Here is an 18,547-nt window from a genome sequence, read left to right on the forward strand (position 1 = left end):
GTTGGCTGATCTCACTCTCTGTGTATATTACCTAGTCAGTACAATATAGCAATCACAGTACAAGTATCTAACTGTCAACTATTGTTCATGGAGGACATCTTTTTTTGGGCATGTTAAAGATAAATTGCCTAATCAAAGGACAGCCTGCCAAAGAGACACCTTAAACAGCCAGATTTATCACTGTAGGGTGATTTAGAGGGAAAATAACAAGAGAGACACAGCATCAGGAAAATTTTACATTCCAAATAGGCAACCCTACTTCTATCCCTAGTGAGCTTCAGCATAAGAGGTTATCACACAGGAGTGTATGAAGTCATGGCTTTTGCATATATTTCTACTAGATTTCTGGGGTTTTTTGGTGTAAGGATACAGAATATCTTGGTGACATCAAAGTTTTAAGTGTAAAACAAAGTTGACCTCATGGTCCTATAGTAAGATATGTCCTCAATCACTGGGGGCATTTTTGAATGCCCTTGTCATCTTTATGAAGCACATAGGTGTATTTTATTTTGTGTTTTGTTCTACTGTAGTAAATTGCTAATGATTGATTGGAGAAAACAGCCATGGAAAACTTGAGCCACTAAAACTACTGACTGACAAGGAACAGGGCCTCCTTGACCATTGTTGCCACATGTCACCTCCCTGCCTTTTAAATAGCTGTACAGTTGAATATTATTTTCATCAGTCAAGTGCCATCTTATTTGGAAAAGGATACCTTGCCAGATATTGTAATTCTGATTTTGGAAGTCCTTAAAAAAAATAGCACTAATTGATGACCCTGCATTTTCTGATAAAATTCTGTACTATTGCAAGTTCACAATTCCTCTTTCACAGTGTTCAAAAGCTATTTTTAAAAGTAACTTTAGTACTCAGTGCACCAAAGTTTGATAGATGTAGGGGAAGAGATGACATGCAGAGGGACCTTGACAGTCTTGAGGAATGGTCCCATAAAACCTTATCAAGTGTAACAAGGCCAAGTGCAAGGTCCTGCAGATGAGTCAGAGCAAACCCCAACATCAATACAGGCTGTGAGATGAAAGGATTGAGAGCACAGAAGGACTTGAGTGTATTGATGGTTGAAAAAACTGTACAACTTCACTGAAGACTTTGAGATCAGGTTGTATGGGGCTTTGAGCATCCCGACATGGTGAATGATGTCCATGTCTGTAGCAAGAGGGAGATGACTAGAAAATCTTCTAAGGTCTCTTTTAATCCAACCTAGTCTATGATTCTACAATCCCCTGAGTCTGTGATTATACCTACAAGTACACAACAAGTTACGTATAGCTGCACAATGTCTTTTGAATACCCATGAGTTATGGAAATAGTAGAATTGCTTTATCCTTGTTACAAGATCAGAGGTCGAGTGCAAACCTAGACTAGAAGTGGGGAAACAATCTATTTCTTTCAATATTCAGAAATAACTCTGTTTTTTGTAAGAGTTCCCAGAGAGTTCTGAAAGACCAGAAGAGCTGCACGCTTCTTTAATAATGGAAAAGGTAGTTACTCCTTAGTAAAAGCATTACCCACAAGAGAATTCCCAGTTCCTTATGTCTTCTCCTAAAAAATTGCCAGGATATTTAATGCATTATAAGTTTTTTTGTTTGTTTGTTTGTTTGTTTTGGTTTGGTTTTTTTTTGTTTTGTTTTGTTTTTGGTGTTTTGGGGTTTTTTTTGCTTTTTTTTTGTTTTCCAGCAGAGATTCTTTGATTCTTTGGAAGATTAGTTTTTGAGGATTCACTTTACATTCTTTAATAATCAGCCTATAATATACATACATAAAATAATAAAATATTGGTAAATTATTTTTGTAATACAGTTAGGCCAATGTTAATCTGTGTCTTTGTAGATCCTTTTTTCCTCATAGTCTGGGATATACATATTTTCTGATGATGTTTTTCGGTTTTAATGTAGGAAATGTCCTGAAGTTTTCAGGTACAATTTGTCCTGATCAACTTTTCCAAAAACAGTAGGGAAGTCAGGGCTTCCAGAAAGAAGCATCAATCAGTATTCTGCAGAAATTCATGTATGTCTTTACTGCACACAAAACTATTTTAGCCAGACCATAGCTATTCCTGTTTCTTATCCTCTGTATTTCATACTCCCACTCATGAAGATAAATGGATGCAGGAACACAAAACCAAGTGTTTATTTCATTTCCTTTTTCATGAAAGGGATTCATTAAAAAAAAACAACCAGTAACAGATAAAATTATGTATGACGTAGTACAAGAGGGGATGAAGGTAACCACTTATGTGTGCTTTGATCAACTCTGTGTCCTCTTCTATCACAATCAAAGACTATTTAAAATGTTTTTCCAGCTGTGCTTCTGAGGGCAGCCTGAACATGACACAGCACTTCTGCTAAGATTAAAAAAAAATATAACCAGATAGATAATTCAATTTCCAATTAAAGGGGAGTAAGGCCTTTAAAGATTTTGTCACCAAAATAAGAAAAAAACAAGAATGGGAAAATAATATCCTAAAGAAAAAAAATCATGACTTTGGAATTTTGGATTTGGAACAGGACAGAGGTGGAATCACAGTTGTGAAGGCGTTCAAGAAATGAACAGACATCACACTTAATGCCAGAGTCTAAGTGACATGATGATTCAGCAAAGGTCGAACTCAATGATCTCAGATGCTCTTTCTAACCTACAAAATTTTATGATTCTGTGGTTCCATGATTCTCTATTTCTACAAAAGTAAAATGGGACAAGCTTCTCTATAAAACATATGAAAGACTGCAATCTAGTGACCTCTTCCTGCTAGAATTAAAGAATTCATATTTCTTGGCTAATGGAGCAAAATCACAGTGGCTAAATAGTAATTTCATGTAAGCATAAATAATTTAATGAGAATCTGAGCCTGAAGGCTGTTGTATACACAGGAATCCTCTTTCACTAATGCTTTTGTTACTAGTGTCTTTCCCAAAATTCCAAGGAGCATATGTCTTATGTCTTTTTATGTTTATTTTCTAAAAGAACAAAATAAATTTACAACCTTAATGATTTTGTGAATCTGATTCTAGTGATTTTGTCTTCTCCTTCAGAAGAATTTAGCAATATAAGAAATTAATGTGTTTTTTAGGAGGGACAATAAGGTTTAAACGACATTATTGAGAATAGTTCAAAATTAAAGTGGTCTACCAATGCCAAGAAAATTTAAAGACAGCTTGAACTAATTTTTTTTTTTTTTAATTATAGCTTTCTTAGAAAATATTTTAGCTTTTTAAATCTTTTACATTCAATTTTCTTTTAAAACCTCTGACCTTTTCCTGCTATAAATTCAATATAACTATAGGTTAAAATTATTTTTGTCCCTTTTCAGCTACTTTTTTCTACTTTCCAGCTCACAATTTGCATATTTTCAAGCTTCATATATATCAGAAATATTGAAAATAACAAAAGGAAAATATTAAACACAAGTCAATATACTCTATTTTTTATGGTAAGTAAAAAAAACCAGGACAGAAGATATGAAATGAAGTATTAAATAAAAAAAAATTTATAATGCTTACAATATGATAATGAATATTATATATAATATTTATTTTATAAAGTAGAATCAAATCTCTATGAAAAATTATGATTAAAAAGTTATCTTTTCTAGAAATAGAAAATTATTCAGAGTTGCATACACTGCTTCCCATGGTTATGCAGATTTTTGAAAAACTCCAGATCAGAACATGATCATGAACAAAGACTGCCAAGCTAATTTTTGGACAGTTGCCTACAGCCAATCCCTTTTTGCAATATTCTTCTCTCTTTTTTTTCTTTCCTTCTTTTTTTATCTTTTCCATTTTTTATTTTCTATAACTTAGAATAAGGCTGGTAGCATAGATCCTGACATAGAGTTTTGGTGGGGCGGTGTTTTTTAGTTTGCCTTTCTCTGTTACAGAGGCCTTACAATTAACTGCTTACCTCACTGCCAGGTGTCTTTTATTTCAGAAGGCTGATATGGTTTTGTGAACCCACAAACAAGAATTGCATTACACAACACAGAAGTGACTTTGACCTTGAGCTCTACATCACTGTTCTCAGCAGAAACATATCATGTTTTACTGCGAAAAAACAAGCAGCTTTTTAACCTACAGGCATTTTTTTGTTCATATTAATTGATCCTTCACATATACAAAATGCAAGCAAAAGACATACGTAAAACCCCAAATAGGATACTTTCTCTTTGATTCTGATCCTTACTGTTAATTAAATTAATAAAATTTTTAGATAGATATTCTATATTACAAAAACTAAGTCAATAGTTTATCATCACTAATTAACTTTAAAGTACAAAAAGGGATACCATTTTTCAATGCTGTTCACTAGCATCATTTCACCTTACTCTCCAACTCTGTTTTCTGATGATATTTTTGGTATAGTGACTGCTAATACATGTTCATGACTATTAGAGCTTGAGGAGACAAGATGCTTTCCCATCAGATGGAAATGGAAAGAAGGTGCACAGAAATCTATGGCAGTTTCTTCCTTATTGCTAACTTCTATTCTTCCTGGAGGGAAATGTCTTGGAGAAATGATAGTGAGAAGTAAAGTGATGGCCCAGATGGAGAGAATGCTAACAGCAATTTCATTTCCACTCTGCTTTTCTATCACTGCCAGTAGCACAGCTCCTTGCCCCACTCAGGGTTTGTTCAGGAAAATAGTTAAAATTGTCTATATTGCCTGTTGCACCTTTACTGGTGAGTATGCCTTGAATGCAGAAGACCCTTCTCCAAAATTCTGTTCCCAAATAAAAAGCACAGAGACAAATTGACAGGATTTCAAGGAGCTCAGATTACGCTGCTTTTTAACTCCACTGGCTGGCATTCTGAGACCCTGACATAACACATATAGATAAGACTAAGAGGATAATCTTCTCTGTTTCTGTTTTACATTACTCAATTTTGTACTTGTTGATAACACTCTGCCTTTATAGAAAATACAGCTTTTAGTGGAATACTGCTAGAAGTGAACACTAATTTTTTAATATCACTCAGATACTGAAGAAATAGGCAATGCTGTTCAAAAGAACACTTGCTTCTTATCCACTTGCCCTTAAGCTTAAAGAATTTGGTTTAATACTGTAATTTGGTATGTGTGTGAAAAAAAACAAGTAATTTCATCCTATTTCAATGTAACATAACTTTGGCAGACATGTTATGTATCTTCTTGGGAATTATATTTCCTGCAACTGTTTGAAAACCACAAAAATACCTTACTACATGTGTGACTAATGGTATCTACATACTTTGAAACTTTGCCACTGATTTGTTATTTTGATATCATAATCAAACATATCTTCATGCAGACTCTAACAATGATATTTTTAATCTACATTTTAATAATATTCTTTATGCAAATGTAATTGCTAAAAATTTAGTAAATAAAAATTATGACCTATTATATTGTTTGTTTTTCCAGCCTGGAAATTCCTCTAGTTACCTGGAAATTTTTTCTTCTTTTTCTACCACCCAGGAAACAGCTTTTTGGAGCTGTTGTTCTTACAAATGTGTCTAGAATGTAACACAATAAAAGCAATTATCCACCTAAATAAAGGAGGTTTTTTTAATATTAGAATTCAAAGCAGAATTGGATTTCAACAGTCCTATTCAGCAGCATTATATGTTATGCAAAGGACCTTATTCATCAAATATATACACACATATATAACTATTAATACATATGTATGAGCAAAAAAAGAATTTACAATGCTACAGAAAAGTTTTGTAAACACTCCACTTAATACATCTGGTTTTTTTTTATTTAAATGCTCTTCAACATAACCAAGTAATGTATTCTAATCAACTGCTGAAAATACAGCTCAAGATTACTAAAGGATCTGCCCTGATTTTGGAAAACAACTGAGGGAGAATTGTACCTCTAACTAGTCATTAAATGTCAGTTACTTAACTGAGCTGGTCATCAAATCTGTTCCAGATTCCTCCAGAAAAAAGTCTGATTCTCTACTCTTTTTTTTCCCTAAGCATACTTATTAAATTTAGGGTATTCACTGTATGGAAATACTATGTTGCAAAGTTTAATTTTGTTAAAGTCATGGAAATATTAACCTGCTGAAAGGAAGTTAGATTGTTCATTGCAATTTAAATTCAAGAGCTGTCTCTTAAGGCAGGATAACAAAAACAAGGACAAAAAATTAGATAGAATACAGAAGGAAACAAAGATACGGTCCAAAATTGTGGAAGAAAACAGATCTATAGTACATCATTCCAAAATCTGACAGCACACAAATTGGCAAGTTTGTTCAGGAGAATTGCTATAGATAGTGTTTTTAAAGAAATTTTAAAAAAAAATGTTCTCCTTAGTGGCATGGCATAAGAAGTCTAGCAGGGCTTCTTGAGTAAATAAGAGATGCATATAAGCAAGCTTTATTTTCCTAAAGCTGGACTTACTAATTTTTTAATGCTCCACTTGACTGGTTCTTTAAACACAACCTGCCATAACATGATGATTTGAACTGTGTACAGCAGTTAACACAATAACAGGAAGGAAAGAGGTTTGAAGGGATACACAGTGAGCTACTGACCTCCATTAAATTTGTTCAAGGTATATGTGGGAGACAGAATTCTCTAAAGGATAAAGTTTCCTGCTGATATGATCACAAGAACAAAAAGCTCAAATTTATTGGTTCAGATACCTACTTTCACAAAACATAGATATAAGCTCTTTACTACTGTATATCACCAGTAATTCAGATGTGTACTAGCTTTCAGTACAATTAAAATAGCCCCTGTGCTGCTTTGTATATGACACAAATTCTGAAAGTCAAGTTGAAGTATAGAGCTTGAATCTTCATGAACTGATAAGGTTCCATGTGCTTCCTCATATTAAGTTTTAGATTGCACCCACATTTAACAACTGCATAGTGAAGAACATATGCAACCGATTGCACTTCTCATTCATTGACTCCGTCAGAAAGCAGATTCTGTCCTCAGATCACCAGATCAGGACCACACTTCTCTTGAAGAAACTTCATGCTCAACTAGTTGATATCTAGAATGACTTCATTCTGGGGATTAAATAACTGAAAAAAAGAATGGCATTGATTTTTGGGAGATAGTTTTTGGTGCTCTAGATTATGATAACCTGTTTTGTTAAAAGAAGTCACTCATCAGGCACTGCTATAATCCTATATTTTATAGGATTATACCTGTCACTGATATGTTACACTTAACAATTATGAATTCCATAGGGTCTGGAATAGGAAGATTACACAAAGGATACAGAAGTATGTACCCAGGCCCCCCCAAGGTAAAACTAAAAATGTAAAATTGATGGAATGGGATAGTCAAAAGAAAAAACCTCTCCTTCCTCCAAAACAACACTTCTCCCAACTCCAAAATATTTTCAATTTGATAGTTAGCTAGCACATAAATAAATTACTGCAAAAATTGTTCATCTGAAGCCTGATCAAATTTAAAAGGTGAACTTTTCACAGGATATGCTAAAACAACAAAGGTAAGAAAACTGTATGAAAAAAACCAAAAAGACAAAGTATGTAAAAAATTAAGAGGGAAGAAGTGGCATCTGGAACACTGAGACCTTAAAGCTTGCAATGAGTGCAGTAAATTTTAAGTACAGATCTGATTAAAACTCTGCATAGATCTGGAAAAAAATAAATGGTTTATGGAAAAAGATGGTATATTAGAAGGTATTACATTTGAGAATAAAATTACTACATACATCTCCATCCTATGATTTAGAGAATGAACTTTCCTATACTGCATTCTTTTTAAATTCAGAATAGAATACTTTTAAAGAAATTGTCAGCTTCTTCTGATAAAATAACTGTTATATTGAATAAGTCTTTCACATTGTTCTTTTCCTTTTGTTAAAACCCTTTTTTTTCAGATCGTTTCTTTTTCTAGAAAATGTCAAATTTTTTTACATACTTGCCCTATACATTTGCATACAGACATAATTATGCATCGAAATGACAATTTTTCTTGATTTTTTTTTTTATTTCATGCAATCAATTATTTAATGTAGTGCTAATGAAGGCTTCTTGTTTTCTTTCCTTTCTTCTACAATACAGATACATACCTGGGTCCTTCTACAGTATTTGATTACTAAGTACTTTTCTAAACATTTAACTGGTAAAGAATATGTTATTGTTGTTGACTAGACTTAATTTTTTCTCATATGGTTCCTTATTCCACAAATTTCTAAAATACAAATAAGCAGAATAATGACTTGCCTGACAAGATTGATAGTGCACAATATTATTGACCAATAGTGGCCAATATGTTTAAAAACCATCATAATTTTTTTCTAGATTAGAAAGAATATTGCAAATCTATAGTGTGTCACACCAGATATTACAGTGTAGTTTAATATTGTATAAATCAATCAGTTAATGCTTTGATCCTCAGTAATTAGGATTAACAAAATCATTAGCAAAGCAATTCAAAATCTGCATTTGTACATCTTCTACCTGTTATGAAACATTTTTTTTGGCGCAATTTCTTCAATTATTTAATTAGCACCATGAATTTGAAAAATAATCTGTGCATAACTTAGAGGCATATGTCCCTCATTTCAGGCTGGAGGCCTGTTGTTGAGATACTTTGTTGAGACAGTTTGCCTGCTGCACCCTCTGCAATGTTTCCAGAAGCAGATGGGAGTAGATGGAAGTGTGACTCTCAAACTGTTCCAGTGGCAGCAACATCAGCTAGAGTTTGCTTAGATTCCTGCAAGAGCTGAGAGTGCTGAATCATAAGAAGTACTTTAGCAATGTTCCTTACACAAAGCTTGGTATCTGCTTCTGTAGTTTACAGTGTTCTCCTCATGGAACACAAGAATAAAGCATGCCATTCTACTTCTCCTAACTTTTTCTTTGCTCACCTATTAGAGAAAAGTCTTTGATTGAGAGCAGGGTAACTTTAGGAGGTTTCCCTGCTATGAGGTAACTCCAGAGTCTTTAATTATCAGTTTTCCATAATGAAAACATGAAACAAGTGGAATGTGTGTTGCTTATATAGACTTACACACACGAGTCTTTATTCAGATGTATCATTGCTGATAACACACATAAATTATAAGTGTGAAAGCACCTTACGGAGAAAACAAACAAACAAACAAACAAACAAAAAACCCAACAACAACAGCAACAAAAACACAACAAAACAAAAAAACCAACACAAGAGGAAAGTGTAAGGGGTAAGCTTCCCAGTGACAAGTCAAAACGTTGATGTAATTAACCTCTTCCCTGTGGATCCCCTCCAGTGTAGGCAGGTGGTAAAGCTGAAGGTTATGAGAATGTTGACTTTTACCAGACTCCCCTACTCCTGTACAATTTTCCAATGTGATCGTCCCAACAGGATTGTCACTGCCTAAATAATGTTAGTGTGGATTGCAGTATGCTTGCTTCATCAGCCATCCACACTATCAGCTGATTGACTGTTAAATTCTCTTGCATATGTATTACTAGGTACTGCTTACTGCATTTTTAAATTGCTAACATGTTGTTACTCATTAAGTTTTGGGTTTCTGTAATATTAACTAAACTCCACAAAGCAATATGTAGGAAAAGCAAGCAACAAAGGGGTGAGCTTCACATTTACTTTGGTGAAGAAGCCAACAACAGGAAAGTGGGTGTTTGCAAGTGTAAGAAAAACAGCACAAGAACAACATAAGAAAAAAAAATGCACAGGACCTCTGGAAAACAGTCACAACAGCTTGGTTAAAAAGTTAGAGAGATGCAGAAGAAAGGCAGACTCAAGATTTGCAAATGGAGAGGCAACTTTTGCACCGGTGAAGTACTTAAAGACCTATCTATGCAGGTTTGAGAAAGTACATATGGGCCTGTGTGTGGGAGCCAGCACGTAGGTCTAGGGTTGAGGAAAAAAGCAGCCATTAGCAAGGTATGCTCATGACAAAAGTCTGTGGGTGGGAAATAGCACCCACCCAGTACAGATAAACAAATACTTAAATCAAATGATAGTCTGAGCAGTGAATTAAGAGAATAATAGGTAGGAGCAGATCAAAATGGTATGAAAAAATTCCCTGGCATTTTAATGATAGGAAATCTAAAAACAAGTTAAACCTTTACATGTGATAGGACAGCACAGTTTGCTCAAAATATTTTCATAAGCATGAAGATGCCCTTTTTCAGATAACTACCTTGTATATGTGTGCCAATAGTTGCAGAATACATAACTGTTCCTCAAAAAAGTCTTATTATATTTATCCCTTTAACTTCTCCTCACTGTTTAAACAGATGTTTCTTATGATCTCTCCACATGTTAAATTACTCTAATAATCTTTCTGGACTATTTTCTGAATCTTTCTTCTGAATCTGAATTGGTTTAGTCTTTCTAATCTGTACAGACAAAAATGCCCTTATTCCATATATTTAGGTCAGTTCTGTAGTTTGTGTGTATAAATGAACGTTGCCAAGTGAATATTACAGTGGCAACCTATAGTACATTGAATCACAATTTAGGACACTTAAAAGTTTTTCATCACGCAGCCACCATTAAAGCACCATATTGTTATAGGAGATTTATTATGCAAGAAAGTTCTACTGAGATAAAATATTTTTCATTTCCTCAGGAAGCATACCTTTATAAATCCCTTTCCTGTGTAGATTTCCAATCTGCAGATCCAGCAATGTGGTGCTTGAAAATGCTTTGCTCTGCCTGCCTGATCCCCTACTGACTCAATTGAGACTCCATTTCAGAGTACAGAAATTTTTGCATGTGTCTTTTTTGAAGAACAAGGGTGATACAATGCAAAATAGTACAGATAAAAACTGAGGGGATTTTTATGGCATAGCATGGCAGGAAAGACATCAGGCAGCTCTGTAAAATACTCATCTCTGCTGTGGTGTTAGCCCATTTCTCCTGAGGATGAAAACATTTTTATTCTTGATAATTATTTTCTTCACTTTCACCTTCATCACACCCAAGCAAGCACATGGATAAGCACACAGAAACTGTAGAAGATATAAAACTTCTCCTAATGTTTGGTATGGCTGCAAAACTATTTGTAGCTCACTGTTCACATAACAAGCTACAGATGGAAGAAAAAACAGAAAAACTGATCATACGTGATGGTTGTTGGCAACATTCCTGATATCACACCAGATTTCTGCAGGTAAGAAAACCAGGCAAAGGAAATTAGTCCCTTAGAGGTGACTTAGAAACTGCTTCTGAGTATCCACAGAGGAGCTCAGCCAATAGTAGACTCCTCTTGTCAGGGGACAGAAGTAAAAAGAGGACACAAAGTCCCATTTCAGCTGTGATTTTGTGCTGCTGCACAAAAGTATCTTACTGAGGTTTGAGACATCATTAATTCCTCTCATTCCTGAATGCTGCAAAAAATTTTGTCCTTTATCACATTGATCCTGTCTTTAAATTTGCCCCAAACAGCTTGAAATGTTTCATATTTAACCTGAGTATCTAAATCAAACTCAGCTCCTGCTACCACACTTATGATCTCTCTTATTAACTTGGTTTTGGTTTATTTTCACACAAAATATCTTCAGTTAACCTGATAGCTTCAAATATTTCTTCAGAACATTGATCATGTTTGCAAGTGATCAAATAATAAAGGGAAAAAACTTGTGATACGAAAATACAAAAAACCCCCATCCTTTTAAAGTCTCCCAACATATCTATGGCAGGCCACATACCACAACCTAAGGATGAGATGCACATTTTTTTAATTAGGAACTAGAGAGAACACTAATTCCCCTTTCAATACAAATCTAGAAAATAAAAAGGCCTTGTTTCTGCAGAACCTGTGAAAATAAAATATTCACATTACAAAGTTAAGTCAATATAAATAGGAGCCTGCAAATTTAGACAAAAATAAAAAAAAATTAAAAAAGAAAGGCATGAACTGCAAGAAAACGTGGTCTGAAGTAAGGCAAAGGCATACTAGTATTACTCACTTACAGTATCATATTTATATGCAAAGGGACCAAGAGTATCTTCCCATATCCATAGCTTCACAGGATGTTTTCACAGAGGTTCAGTAATACCATTGCTTTTCAGACATCTATTGCTTTCAGACTACTATTCTTGAGAAAAATCATGTATGGGAAAAGAAGTGTTTTCTGGACTCTGGGCACATTTTCCTCTAACATTTAAATATGCAACAGGACATTCTCTTCATCGAGCAAACAAACTAATACAACATTCAGCATATGTTTTCTCCATATGAGCCGATCAGTGAGCATCACCACAGGGTCAGTCACACAGGATAGCAAACATAAAGGATTATTTTTATTGTAAGAATTTCTTTGAGGGATTAACCAGATTTGATCATGTGTGGGATCTGCTTATAGGTGAATAGTGTTTGGTAAATTGGATAAGGCAAGACAGAGTCTTCCCATACTACCAGGTGAGTGGCTTTGACCTTGCCTTGGCTGGTGATGGCTGAAAATGTTTCAATAAGGGTGCAAAACAAGATGATACTGTCTCTCCTGCTCCTTGAAGACACAAGTCTGAGTTAAAGCAAAGCTACCTTCACAATTTGTCTTATCTGTCATCCATGTTAGTGGTGTCAGCAGGGAAACAGAAGCCCATGTGGACAAGCAAATACAAGTTTCTCAGAACTATCTTTGGGCTCTTGATGGTGCATATTGGTGAGGGAGGTCTGTGCTGATCAGTTGGGAGGATAATGGGTGTCATTCCTAGGGCAGTAGCTAGTGCAAAACATTAATGCTCCTTCACTAAAGTGTAAAAAGGGAAAATAACACTTATATATAAGCATGTTTTCATGTGTTACTTTTTTAATTCTAGTAGGTATTAAATCTATGTATGAACATGGCACCTGGAAAGAGATTTGAGAAACCTTTGGGAGGTTTCCTCACAGAAGCCATCAGTAAGTGATTGCACTGCAGTACAGAGGAGCTCATAGTTGTTTCTGTGCCAGATGATGATTATCTAAAGACAAATTGAGGTGCTAAATTTAATGTTAAATGGCCTCTGGGATATATAAGCTTGCAGAGACTGGAAAAAAAAAAGTATATATGTACTAATAATTTCCAATAACCTATACAAAATTTTCAACAGCAACAGCATTTGGTAAAGTGCTAACATGTCTTTTGGCCTCCAGGTGCCTAAAGGGGACCACAGAAGAATTTAAGAGAGACTTTTGATAAGGCCATGCAGTAATAGGACAAAGGACAATGCCTTCAAATTGGAATACAGTAAATTTAGATTAGATATTAGGAAGAAATTCTTTATTGTGAGGGTAGCGAGGCACTTAAATGGACTGCCCAGAAAAGCTGTGGGTGCCCCATCCTTGGAAGTGTACATGGCCAGGTTGTATGAGGCTTTGAACAAGCAGTTCCAGTGAAAAGTGTTCCTGCCCCTAGCATGGGGGCTGGAAGTGGGTGATTTCTAAGGTCCCTTTTGACCCAAACTATCCTATCATTGTATGATAATTAAAGAGAGGTAATTACTTGTGTCCCCATAACTGAAGAAAAAACCACCAAACCAAATACCAACAAAAAAACAGCATCAAACGAACAAAAACAGGAACAAACAACTAACCCAAAATGAACCAAACAAAATGAAAAAACAAAACCCCCAACAAACAAAAACATGAAACAAAAAAAAACCCCACCAAAACAAATTTTTAAAAACCAAGACAATTTTAAAATAGATTTTAGGTACGTAGAAAGGTGACACTTACATAAAAACCTTTATATTAAAGTGAAATATAATTCTGCAAAAAACTTCTCAAATCCATGGACTTGACACTCATGAAAGGACTGTTTTTTCAACAGATAGAGACCTGAGAAGTACAGCAATGCTGAGAGAAGTTTAAGCAATAATAAGAGTGTGATTCTCATTTTCAGCACACAGAAGTTTTTTTATGTCAGTCCTTTAATCAGAAATTCCACATAATTTTTTATAATATTGCACTAGAATCCAAGCCAGTTTCAGAATACATTTAACATGGGGGTGTCTATCCTCTTAGACCTTTCTAATTATCTGATATAAATATATAAAAAAAGAATGCTGTTTTTTTCAGATTTCAAATAAGTCCTTATGCTGCATTTCTAGGTGTCATTGGCCTTATTTGATCATTCTTAAAACACTTCCCTTGTTAGATGAAGCAGCTTCTAAGCTAGTCACATGCATTTTCAATTTTCCTGTTTTTTTTCAAAGATCATGATGTTCTTTTTAATATGGTGATCTTAAACAATAAATACTTTAGAAGCAGTTTGTTATTTTTTTCCAAGTTAAGGTGCCTCCATACATGGACAAACGGTCACATAAAAAGTCCATATCCCTATTAATCCACTCTCAGCTTGGTATTGAAGACATCTGAACCTGGGGAGAGGTTTTCTTTATGTGTCACTTACAAAGACTCCACAAAACATTAAAAAAACAAAACAGAAAGCAAAACAGAACATAAATCTAGCTGAAGTATCTTTCTACATTTTCTTCTCCTAACCATGTCTGTGTTTCTGATTTTTTAAATTTATTTTATAAAGTGAGCTCACCTTCTTAAGAGAAAATTCAAATCTTAAACCAGAAGCCTCCTTAACACTTTTTCTTCTCTGCCATTTCATAAACATCAAGCATTTTGAAATTAACCTAATTCACTAAAGACTTTAAAAAGCAATTTTCTTCTGGGGTATTTTTCTTCATTAAGTGATCCTCTTAGCAGTACAATATGGTTTTCTAGGCAAACGAAGTGTGGCCTGATTTTACATATAAAACAACCAGTTTTCATACTTATCAAATACACATGGAAAACAGAACAGTATTCACACCTGTGAATAACATTTTTTAAATCTATATAAATAAATACAATCAGACAGGTACTAAGATTTAAACAAATAATTTTGTGTCTTTTTTTGCAAATGGGGTCATAGGGATAGTCAATTCTTCATATTATATCAAATTTGTTAGTAATTTTCTTAATTTTTTAAAGTTTTTGGTAGGGTTTTTTGCTGTTACTTTGTTGTTCTGAGAGAGGACATATTAAAAAAATAGAAAAAAGGAAAGTCACAATTCACTCAGTGTGTCAGCATATGTATAATCAGATATATTTATTGCTGGTTTTTTTGATCCTGTTTCTATATATTTCTACTGTGTTATTTTTTTCTTGCAAAACTCTTCATATATATACTTTTATTATTATGCTACAAATGATTAGTCAACAGAATTATCTTAGAAGATCCATATTTACATTAATATCCATGTAGCAAACTTAATTGAGCAACAGAAGATTGGTATTTTGTTATTGATGTCTTTGCTACATCATGAAGGCAGCAATTTAGCACTAAACTATAAATAGAAAAAAAACAGTGGATGAAACTGGCTTGCCTTGTGTTTTTAATATTCCCTTCAGGGTAAAGTATGACATAACCTAATTACAGTGGTAGAGATTTCACTGCAGGGAAAACCGTTGCTATTCCATTTGACAATCAAGTAATTATCTTCTCTACTGGATGTTTTACTGGATACTACTAATTAAGTCATCCACAAGAATTAATTTGAAATTTAGGAAATGGTGCTAATCTTATAAAAAGTTGGCCTTCAAGAATGCCAATAATTTTTTTAAAACCCATTCATTTTGGTGGAGATTTTTAAATGCTACCTGTCAGAGTGCTTACTTAAGCAGAAAGCACGTGCTCTTTCTGACTACATCAGTGCTTTTTGTTTCAGGGCATGGAATCAACTTGCAGTTGCACCATTCTCCTTGGGGCTGTAGGGCTTCTGCTGAGTGTGCTCAGAGCAAGTACTTAAAAACAGTAATAAAAGTGATGACAGAGCAGAGTAAGAGTGAATAGATGATAACCGTGAGAGTTAGGGGGGAGACAACAGGACTCAAAATTCCATTTAGATACACAGATTTTCCAGGAGAAGTGAAGACTGGAATGCAGTCTCACATGATGAAAGGATCTGCAAGAAACTCTAATCTGCATCTCTACTTATAGAAGAATCTGCAAGAAATCCTACCCTAACCTTAAATTTGTGGTTAAAATTGGGTAATTTCAAACTCCATCCTCACCCTCAGTTTATTTCTTATTTCCTTTTCAGTTTTCCCTTATCTGTATAAAAGATTTGCTCATTCTTTCCAGGTTATCCAATCTTAAGAAAACCCAACCCTCTGATTGTATGAGCATGGTAGGTCTAATCTCTCAGTCTGTTTCAGAAATAACGAACTTATCACTCATTAATTTATTATCAGTTAATAAACAAAACCAGTAGATTATAGTTTTCTTTTAAATTATCAATACCATCCTCATTCATAATATCTTCTTGTTCTCAGGAAGATACCTCTTTTTACCTTGCAGAGAATACATTATAAAAGACTGCATCAAGTCAAATATTAACAATATCATTTACCTTTTAATTTCCTGTACTGGTATCCAGAAAATCTACTGATACAAAATTAGGAAAGAACTTTATAAAAACATCACCTGTATCTTATTAAAATGAATCTCATATATAAACATATTTCAACACAATTTTTTTTTTCTGAAATGCATTTTCTTATCTTTAAACTACTTTATCTACAATCACGTTACTGGAAATAAAAATCATCACACTCTTCATTGTATACAATGAAAGAAAACATGGAATTGTTAAAGACAAATATTTGAAATAAAGTTGTCTAAAACATTTTTGTACCTATTTTCTCATTGTCAGAAACCTAAAGAAAAAAACCACATTTCTATGAAAGTACACACTGGACAGGGCTGTCAGGGTTTTCCCTGACATACGTACACAGAAGTTACACAAAAGTTATTTCTTATCTATATGTGCTACATGAGCACATAAATGCATTTAACTGTACAAATATAAAACACTTCGAGCAACATGGACAAAAGGTAATCACATATACATAATTTATGCATTTCCCTAATGTAGCAAAATTGACATTGCAGCTCCTAGTTAAGTTAATGTTAGGAGTATTTAGAGTTGTAGATAATTACCTTTTCTGGTTTTAGCTCTGTTGTGTTTAAATCTAGTCAACACAAAATATACTTGGATTGAATTTGCGGTATTGAGTGTAGCATTCCTTTGACGGATGGATTATAATTGTCTTGCTACTTCAGTGTAAATTTAAGGGTCCTGTTATTTCTAGTAAGTGCTGTGACTTAAAGATGAAAATATGCCTTTCTGACTTGGTCCTACTTGAAAAGGCCGTGGAACCATCACTGACAAAAAAGAAGAACATGTTTAATCACCTCCATTAAACTCCAATGCATTACGATATTTGTGTTCACAAGTTTCTAGTACTTCTTTTTCAGCAACTACATAAGACTTCAAAGCGAGGATAATACTGGATGCCATTTAAAAAATAAAGAATAAAGCACCTTAGAATGTCTGTCTCAAACCACAAAAATTTTCCAAAGACAAAATATAATCTTTTTCAATCTCATATTGTGATGAAAAAGCTGAATATACCATGTATAGGAGTGAAAATAAATGTATTATGACTCAAATTCTTTGTCCTTAAACAACCAACTTCTACCTTCCTAAACTTTTAAAAAAACAGTTTTCTTTGTACACAGGAGAGAATCTAGGCAGGTACTGGAAAGAAAACGTCCACTCAAAGGTCTATCAGGTTAAACCACAGATGTTTATGTCAGACTGCTGCTGCTACTGAATCTGTAGCTGATGAATCTATTTCTTTTAGGCATGTGTTATGTTCTTTCATCAGAAATAATCTATGTCCTACTTGCAGAGAGGAGGGGTGGAGCATGGCTAGGGTGCTGCTGCCTACCATGCACTTCCTTCCAGGGATGCATGGTTTCAGGAGGAAGAAATGGATGAATGTACACCAAAATTGTGACATTTTGTACTGTTTTTTTCTTCAAGGAAGTTTCTAGAACCAGCATTGTGGACTCTATTCCCTTTCCCCAGTGCTGCTCATCCCCTCCTGTCCTTCAGGAGGATGTGGCTGCGGGCAGCGACTGCAGCTGAGCCTGGTGGAGCACGTGCACCACGGGCACTAGTGCCAGAAGCAGGCATAGGGAACGAAGCAGCGGCAAACCAAGAAAAACATTGAGAGAGAAGCAGCGTGGCATGGAGTCAAACACCAGGGGAGTGGGCAGTGCAACACAGACAATCTAGATTTTTTGGGGTTTGTCTGTCATTGCTCTCTGCTGGCTCAGGCTCAGGGAGGGGGGACACTGGCTGCAGACAGCATCCGCCATCTCATTTTTTCCTCAGGAGACCGCATGGTGCCTTCACCATCTTTTGTCTTGGGAAAAATTGCATCACTGCCAAGCTATAGGAACACCCACAGTCTTGTCTTAATCCCAGTGGCTACAGGGAATTCTCATGGTGGTGGAGCACATCTTTGTGTGTAAATCACCTTATTCTTTTGTACATTTACATTATCAATATTGTTGCTGTTCCTGTTAATTTCTCATCCCATTGCTGTTTGTTTTCAGGAAATTGTTATCTCAACCCATAGTCTCTGTCTTTGTTCCTTTCTCACCAGAAGGGTGTGAAGGGGAAAGGGGAAGGCTTATTTAGAGTTAATTTCCCAAATGATTTTAAACCAGAACAAAATAAAAGCAAACCAAAAATCTCTGTGCTTCTACATT

Source organism: Passer domesticus, chromosome Z, assembly GCF_036417665.1.
Source record: "Passer domesticus isolate bPasDom1 chromosome Z, bPasDom1.hap1, whole genome shotgun sequence".
Classification (NCBI taxonomy): Eukaryota; Metazoa; Chordata; class Aves; order Passeriformes; family Passeridae; genus Passer; species Passer domesticus.